This window comes from Mustela lutreola, chromosome 1 (assembly GCF_030435805.1).
Source record: "Mustela lutreola isolate mMusLut2 chromosome 1, mMusLut2.pri, whole genome shotgun sequence".
NCBI lineage: Eukaryota > Metazoa > Chordata > Mammalia > Carnivora > Mustelidae > Mustela > Mustela lutreola.
The window spans coordinates 17,643,064-17,652,611 of NC_081290.1; the positions used below are offsets into that span (position 1 = coordinate 17,643,064).

Genomic DNA, 9,548 nt, shown 5'->3' on the forward strand with positions numbered 1-9,548 from the left:
TATTTTCTCTCTCTTTCTTCCTTTTTCTTGGTGGTAAAGTTAGAGTTGTGTCCAGAAGTTACTGGATGTTAAAACCAGATTATGAGGATGGGATTTCCACTTTTTTTTTTCTGTAGTTACCATCTATTTAAATTAGAAGTCTTAAATCCAAAGCAAAGCAAAATAATTCCTCAGAAATCCAAATACATTGTATATACTAGGTAGATTTAGTCCATTATGTCAGTAAAGATGAAGATGACTTTACTCAGCTCTTTCAAATGCTGGTTCTGAATGACTCTTGGAATAGGAGTTGGGAAGAATTTCCATCCCTATTGGGAATATAAATACAAATTCTTAGTCATAGATTTTAAGGCTCCTGCCATGTGAGATTTATTAGAACAAACTATATTATAATTAATAAAAGTTATCAATTGATTTCACAGCTTGGGCTAAGATGAACACCTCCTACTTAGATGGTAGGAGCATTTTCCCTGGAAAGTTTAAAAACAACACCAGTAATGAAATTAGGAATTTGGTTTGCTTGAGAGTATACTTCCTTGTATGCATAAAAATAGAAATAATAGTAAAACTGTAGGGCACCCCAAAATTTGATACAAAGAGCTTAATATAATCACATTTTAGCAGCTATTAATGTAACTGTTGGGGTATCATATAACCAAAGACTAAATTCCAAAGAAAGGCAGATTGTTATAAAAATATTTAATATCTTCCTGGAGCTAAAATAAATCAATATGTTAGATTTAGGTTTATTGTTCCCTAAAACATCAACTGCTACAGGATGTTTACAAAGAAGTTGTCTTTCCTTGAATTATGAAGTTGCAGAACAAATAAACCTGCAGAATGACAGAGTAAGATTGTTTCTGGGATACAGTTACAAGGATGGAGTCTTCAGAGATTTCTTTGTAAAACTTATGAATGTATAAGATAAATATTGCCCTGTCCTTACCTTATATTGTTTTCTTTTCACATAAATGTTGTTAGAGATGACAGTGTGATTGAGACGTAAGCTTCAAAATAAATGCTTAATTTCATAGGGCTAAATCATGAAAACCATGCCTACTAACACTAATTTGTAATAATAAGTTATACAATAATTACAGACAGCCGAGAGTGGACTCCAATATATTATTATAACACCCGCCCTCCTTGAGACAACCATTGCAATTGCATCTAGAAATCTTAAAAAAAACAAAAAAAACAAAAAGTCTAAGTTTACACAGGCAAGCTTAAACTTTGCAAACTTATTTTGGTGGCACCAAGAATTATAATTGCATTTCTTTAAATAAAATATATGAAACTAATAACACTTTAGTTTTGTTCACTATATTTACCTTCTGGCATGAAATCAACTTTCAGTAATGTAAGTACTATAGAGCCTAGAGAGACACATATTATACTGTCAAGGAGAATTAAGATAGATGAGAACACATCTTAGCTCCTAAGGTCAACCATAACTTATAGTAGCCAGAGGGGGAAAGGATGGAAAGTTATTACCCAAGACTACTCTGATTTCTTCTATTGTTTGTTGGTACTGTCCCCTCACACCTACTGCCATTGTTGAGCCCCAAGTAAGGACAGTTCTCAGTTGCATAAACAAACTAGAAATGTCTGCTTGTCTATAGTTGGATGCAGGGCCAAGAAAACTTCAATCTGGTATAGATGCAGGTGAAACAGTATTGAAGGTAAGTTTAGAAGAGTGACAAAATGCACAAAAATGGAACATATGGTCACAGATGAGACAGAAGTTTGAGCAATAAATAAGGAATACATTTATAGACCAATTCTAACTGTATGCACTTCTTTTTTTTAATTTATTTATTTTTTTTATTTTTTATAAACATATAATGTATTATCAGCCCCAGGGGTACAGGACTGTGAATTGCCAGGTTTACATACTTCAGAGCACTCACCATAGCACATACCCTCCCCAATGTCTGTAACCCCACCACCTCTGCTTCCCCACATCCAGCAACCCTCAGTTTGTTCTGTGACATAAAGAGTCTCTTATGGTTTGTCTCCTTCTTGATCCCATCTTGTTTCATTTATTCTTTTCCTACCCCCCAAACTCCCCATGTTGCATCTCCACTTCCTCATGTCAGGGAGATCATATGACAGTTGTCTTTCTCCAGTTGACTTATTTCGCTAAGCATAATACCCTCTAGTTCCATCCACGTCGTCGCAAATGGCAAGATTTCATTTCTTTTGATGGCTGCTTAGTAGTCCATTGTATATATATATACCACATCTTCTTTATCCATTCATCTGTTGATGGATATCTGGGTTCTTTCCATAGTTTGGCTATTGTGGACATTGCTGCTATAAACATTCGGGTGCATGAACCCCTTTGGATCACTACATTTGTATCTTTAGGGTAAATACCCAGTACTGCAATTGCTGGGTCATAGGGTAGCTCTATTTTCAACTTTTTGAGGAACCTCCATGCTGTTTTCCAGAGTGGTTGCACCAGCTTGCATTCCCACCAACAGGTAGGAGGGTTCCCCTTTCTCCGCATCCTCGCCAGCATCTGTTATTCCTGACTTGTTAATTTTAGCCAATTTGACTGGTCTAACTGTATGCACTTCTAGTCATTTGTTTTATTAGCACTTTTGACTGAGCCTTTCTATTTTCCTCTATCTCCCATCACTACCAGATAACAGTAGAATAGTACTTTCACCACTCAAACACTGAATTTTTAGCCTGAGATAATAGTAAGCTTTCCTTAAGGATTGCTTTGGCCAGGTTGAGAAGTGAAACACTCCATTCTTAATTTGGACCTAAACAAGTCACTTAAACTTCTGAACTTCAGGATCCCTATTTTAACAGATGACATTTACATCTAATGATTAAAATAGGGTGTACCATCTCTCTACCAGAGTTTCTAGTATATGAACATTTCATATAGTAACTATTTGTATCACCTCCACATATATTTCATGAAAACAATGGCAATCATGATATTTAGCCATAACTTAGTGACCATTCACCTTAATCAAACTGATTATGACTTCATTCCTATACATGCTGTTCTCTAGCATTCCATCACAGAGCACAAATACTAAGCAGTGAAACTAAACTGCAAAAAAATAAAATAAATTAAAATAAAAGACTTAAAAGAAAGATCACCCTTCTAACTAAATGGCGTCACCCATACCCTATTCCAAAAATTCATCTTCCATGATATAAGAATCTAAAAATTTGCTACCTTTCTCCTGTAAGTGTTGTACTACTCAAGTGTCTAGATATTTTGGTCTGTGAAGAATACTTCCCTAGAGTATGAATTATTTGAAAGGAGAAAAGGAAGGAAAAAAGGAAGGAGAGAGAAAGGATGGAGGGAAGGATGGAAAAAGGGAGGGATAGGTATAGGAAGAAAGGAAAAGCAGGAAGGATTCCCTTTGTGAATAAGTAGAGAAGGAATATGAAAAAACAGACAAATTTACTAAGAGATACCATTATAGTCTTAGGGGCTATTGACTCTGATCTTGATTCAATGGTTCAATGGTTTTCCTGTGATAAATTTCACTGGCCTATGGAAGCGGAAGTTAAGGACCTGGGTCCTTGCAAGGATACAAACGGTGTCTAAGATCCCTATAAATCAATGAGTCACTGTAATGCCTGATCACTTCACAAAAGGAAAAACTAAAATGTCCAAAATAATTCCACTTTCAATAATGAGCATCTAGGTAATTGTGACCAACCTTCCTGCTGAAAGCAACTTCACAAGTGAGACAAATTAAAAACAAAATTCTTAGTTTTACTAGATAAGAATAAGTTGGTAAGAATTAGCAGGTTGAGTAAAACCAGATGCTTTGGAATTCAGAGAAAAGAGTTAGACCTACATTCAGGCTGCCTTTGTTCCAAGGTCATTTTCCTTTCCAGAAGATGAAATCAGGAAGCTGGGCTAAAAATTTTACAGCCTCACAGGATTAGGAGATCAAAAACCTTGATCTACTTGGTCTCTAGTTGGGGAACTACTAAATCATTCCCACCACGGCTATCAACTACTAAAATGGTTATACCCCAGAAGTAAGATTAACTGGAATTAAATTATCCCTACTATACCTAATATTCAAATCATCTGGGTAGACCACAAAACCTTGAATCTGAATTCAGATGAAGGAAAAACTGACTTACTAGCATCCTTGTGTGTCTAGAATAATTCTTGAAGGAAGAAAACAATATCTTATAATCAAAAAATTTATTTTATATATATATATAAATTTATTTTATATATATTTTATTTATATATATATAAACATATATATATGTTTTCCCCAAATAAGCAGAGAGATTGGGGGGCAGACACAGAGACAGAAAAACTATGAACACTGGAGTTACTTGTAACTAAATTGTAAAACAGCCATGCCTGCGATGTTTAAAAATAAAGAGGGGGGCACCTGGGTGGCTCAGTCAGTTAAGGGTCCAACTCTTGATTTCAACTCAGGTCAGGATCTCAGGGTCCTGAGATCGAGCCCCATATAGGGCTTTGTGCTCAGCGGAGAGTCAGTTGGAGGATTCTCTCCTTTTCCCTCTCTCCATCCCTTCACCCATGCTTACTGTCTCTCTTTCTATTTCTCTGTCAAATATATAAACATATATTTTTTTTAAAAAATAAGCAAAGGGATGCCTGAATGGCTCAGTCAGTTAAGCATCTGCCTTTGACTTGGGTCATAAACCCGGGGTCCTGGGATCAAGTCCAGCATCAGGCTCTTTGCTCAGCAGGGAGCCTGCTTCTCACTGTCTACAGCCTCCCCTGCTTGTGCTCTCTCTCTCTCTCTTTCTGACAAATAAATAAATAAAAAAATAGGAGTGTTGGACTTGAATATTTAAGCAAGAAGCTAAAAATTATATAAAATGATTGAATGGATTTGAAAAAAATCAAATAGAATTTCTAGAATAGTATGATAAATGCTACAGTCAATAGACTGAGACAACTGAAAAGACAGTTAATTTAAGGGAAAAAATGAGAAATTAAATAAATGAAGCTACAAAGCATCAAAAGAGTAAGAAATAAAGAGAAAATACAGGATAAAGATAAAAGTTGTAACAAGGATTTAATTAGGATCTTGGAGAATACGATGTGGTATGAAATTTTTGGTGAAATTATGGAAGAGAAGTCTATTGTATCTCCAGCAGGTAAATGAAAAGAAATCTACACATACCATACCACATAATAACTACCAGGGGGGAAAATAAAAGACAAAACAAAATGGTAGAAACAATTACTGGGGGGGGGATAGATTACCTCCAAAAAAGGAGCAATTAGATGTTTAGCTGACTTCTCAAGAGCAAAAATAGAAACCAAATGTAATAAAATTTTCTCTGAAAGGACTGAGAGAAAATAGCTCACCAACCTAAAATTCAGTACCTGGGGAAAATACTTTCCAAGGCTGAGGATAGACAAAGACAATTTGAGATTGGAAAACAAAAGCAAAAACAAACAAACAAACAAACAAAACAACTGGGTGAATTTACCCCCAGCAGCTCTAACCTTAACAACATATCAAAGAAAGTTTTTCAGGCAGGAAAACAATCTGTGAGAGAGAAAGAGTATAGTAAATGCAGTACAACCATGGCTGGTGGGGTTTAATGGGAGTTAAACTGCTCTATTGTCCTTATATTATTTGGGAAGAGTAAAACAATTTATCAGCCTAAGGCTCTGATAAGTCGTGGGAGCATATGGTAATATCTGTAATAACAACTAAAGAGAAATTGATTGTATAAATTTAAACTAATCCAGCAGGGGTAAAAAATGCAATGGTTTTTTAAAAAGGGCGGAAAAAATAAGAAACAGAACAAATGAAAACATGTTGTGATAAAAAAACTATAAAGTCTAATATCAAAAATTACTTTAAATATAAAAAGTCAATATTCTATTTTTTAAAAAAATTATCAGTTGCATTTTGTAAATCCTTATTGTTTATGGAAAATATTTAAACAATAATTTAGACATAAAGGATATAGATTTGTAAGTTAAATGCTAGAAAAAAATAATTATACAAAGAACAACAGATTGCTGGCTTGGATATATTAGTATCAGTAGACATCAGAATTAAGGCAAAGGCATTATTAGAAATCAAGAGGATCACTTCATAATAATAAGAGTTCAATTTGCCAGGACCACATAAACATTTTAATTTCTTAAATCTGATAACTAGCCTTGAATATTAAAAAGCAAATATTGACATAAGTATAAGGATAAATGAAAAATCTATGATGACAGTGGAAGCTTTTAATATTTCACTCTAGATATAAATGGAAGAACTGGGGGAAAGCAGAATATTTGTAGAACCATGATAATGAAATAACTAACTGCAGAATGCATCTACTGGGCAAGCACATATGAAATCTTTTTTTTTAAATCGACTGTGGGGGTGCCTGGGTGGCTCAGTCAGTTAAGTGTGGTTTCTGCTGAGGTCATGAGGTCAGTGTTGTATGATGGAAGGGTGTTAGGTGCCAGGGCTCTGTGCTGAGTTTGCTTGAGATTCTCTCTCCCTCTCCCTTCCCCTCTGCCCCTCCTCCCACTCATGCCCTCTCTTTAAAATAAATAAATAAAAATTTCAAAAACAAAACAAAATTGACTGTGTACTGGTCTATAAATCAAGTCTCAAAATATTTCAAAGAATTGAAAAGTTTACTTTCTGCCCATAATCAACTTTTACTAGAAATCAATAACAAAAGTAACTAAAAAATACAAATGTTTGGAAATCATAATGGAAAAAAATAAAACATATGTTGATATTATTGAAAATGAAAATACTAGATATCAGAATTAGAAGCTGATTCCTGGAGTCCCAGCTGGTGTCTATCACAGTACCTGAGTTGCCCACCTCCTTTTTCCTTTCAGTGTGACAGACGCCAGGGACCTTGAACTTCACCAAGGACTTCCTAGCAGGTAGAGTGGTCCTGCCCATCTCCAGGTCCATGGTAGCATCCTTCCAGTGGGTCAGGCTGCTGCTACAGGTGTAGCATTCCCACAGTCACTGCAGATAAGCAATACAAGAGCATTATGGATGGCATGGTGCACAACCCCAAGGAGCAGGAAGCCTTGTCCTTCTAGCATGGTAACCTGGTCAATGTCATTAGATACTTCTCCACCCAAGCTCTCAACGTTGCCTTCAAAGATAAATTAAGCAGATCTTCCTGGATGGTGTGGACAAGAGAACAAGGGTTTGGCGGTAATTCACAGGAAATCTGACATCAGGTGGTATTGCTGGGGCCACACACTTGTGTTTTGTGTATCCTCTTAATTTTGCCCGTACCAGTCTACCAGCTGATGTGGGCAAAGCTGGGGCTGAAAGGGATTCTCAGATGACTACCTGATTGAAATCTGTAAATGTGATGGGATTAAGGGCCTGCACCAAGGCTTTAACGGCCTTATCTACCAAGCTGCCTCCTTGGGTATCCATGACACTGCAAAGGGAGTGCTTCCAGATCCCAAGAATACACATATCTTTATCAGCTGGATGATTGTAAAATTTGTCACAGTGGTTGTATGGTTGACTTCCTATCCCTTTGACACTGTTCACTGTCAAATGATGATGCAGCGAGGAGACAAAGGAACTGACATGCTTGACTGCTGGAGGAAGACTGCTCATGATGAAGGAGCCAGAGCTTTTTTCAAAGGTACAAGGTCCAATGTCCTCAGGGGCACAAGTGGTGCCTTTGTGCTCACCTTGTATAACGAAATTAAGAATTTCACATAAGTTATTTCCTAATGCCCCCCCAACAGTCATGTTGTATTATATAATATATCTTAAGCATTCCTGACAGACAGCTAGCTGTCTATTTATCAATGGTAACTATTTACTGCTTGAAAATGGGAAGCAATAATATTCATCTGACCAGTTGTCCTTAAAGCTATTTCCATTGAGATGGGACTCAATTATATTTTTTTTATTTCAGTCACTCCTGATAAATTTGAAGAAAAAAAAATCTGAAATATATTTTAAAAAGGAAATGACCTAAAATCTGTTCTTTTGAGCATGTGTTTCTTTTTTTTTTTTTTTTAAGATTTATTTATTTGAGAGAGAGAGAATGAGAGACTACAGGAGAGTGGGGAGAGGCAGAGGGCGAAGCAGACTCCCTGTTGAGCTGGGAACCCCATGCGGGACTCAATCCTGGGACTCCAGGATCATGATCTGAGCCGAAGGCAATTGCTTAATCAGCTGAGCCACCCAGACACCACTTGAGCATGTGTTTCTTCTGAAAACACGTAACAGGCATGCATATATGTTAAGAAAGAGGAAAAAGTGAGTCAAGCATTCATCTAAAAATTGGAAAACAAAGAACAAAACAGACTGAAATAAAGTAAAAAAAATAAATAAATAATAAAGCATAGCTAAAGTAGAATATATATATATATTATATAATAACTTATTATATATAATATTACATATCATAGGACCCACAAAGTCAAAAGTAGCTTATCTGGAAAAACCAAACCAAACAAAACAAAAATCAACCACTAAACATAAAATCTACAAACCTCTAGTGACGTTGAGGGACAAGAAAAGGAGAGAAACTACAAGTACTCAGTTTGGGGCTTAGAAAAGTCCTCACAACAGATCCTATGTTACTAGGAAAATAATGAGGAACTTATAAAAAATTTTATAACTAAATTTATTTCAAATGTATATATATTAAGTTCATAGTAATTTCATAATTTATAAAAAATGACACAAAAGATACAGAAAATCTGAATTGTTATTTAACTATGAAAGACACTGGATTGATAACTTAAAACTGAATGAGAAAATCTGTGCTGAGAGATTCTCTGATAAATGTTACCAAACACTAAAGAAAAATGTAATACCAGTACACGTTCTTTTTCAAAGACTAGAATAAAATTCACTTAATGAGACTGGCCAACTGTAAGTTAAAAAAAAAAAAAAAAGGTGAGAAGATTAGTAAAAGGAGTAAGTTAAAGGCCAATCACAACCCCAAGCAAAAATCCAAAACAAAGTATTAGCAAACTGAAAACAGTACTGTAAAAAGTGGTAAAACATTAAAACCAAGTTCATTTAATTCCAAGACTGTGAGGTAGGCTCAAAAATGTATTTTTCTTAATTAATAAGGAGAAAATCATATATCTTAATACATACAAAAATATTTAATAAAATCCAAGTTATAGCAAACTGGAATAGAAGGAAAATTTCTTAATCTGATAGAATGCCTATAAAATATACCACTACAGAGAATATCATAGAAAATCATTTAAAAATTAGTATTCAGTTATAAGAAAGAATGAATACCCAACTTTTGCATCAACACGGATGGTACTGGAGGAGATTATGCTGAGTGAAATAAGTCAAGCAGAGAAAGTCAATTACTATATGGTTTCACTCACTTATGGAGCCATGTTAAGGAATAACATGGAGGACATTAGAAGAACGAAAGGAAAGGTGAAGGGGGGAAAGCAGAGGGAAAGATAAACCCTGAGAGGCTGTGGACTCTGAGAAACAAACTGGGGGACTTAGAGGGGAGGTGGGTAGGGTGATGCGTGAGTCTGTGATGGATATTAAGGAAGGCACGTATTACGTGGAGCACTG

At 35.5% G+C, this 9,548-nt stretch overlaps 1 pseudogene; it reads left to right on the forward strand.

The window, feature by feature from the left end:
* Positions 1-5,075: 5,075 nt before the first annotated feature.
* On the forward strand, positions 5,076-7,703 carry LOC131832117 (ADP/ATP translocase 2-like; annotated as a pseudogene).
* Positions 7,704-9,548: the final 1,845 nt, after the last annotated feature.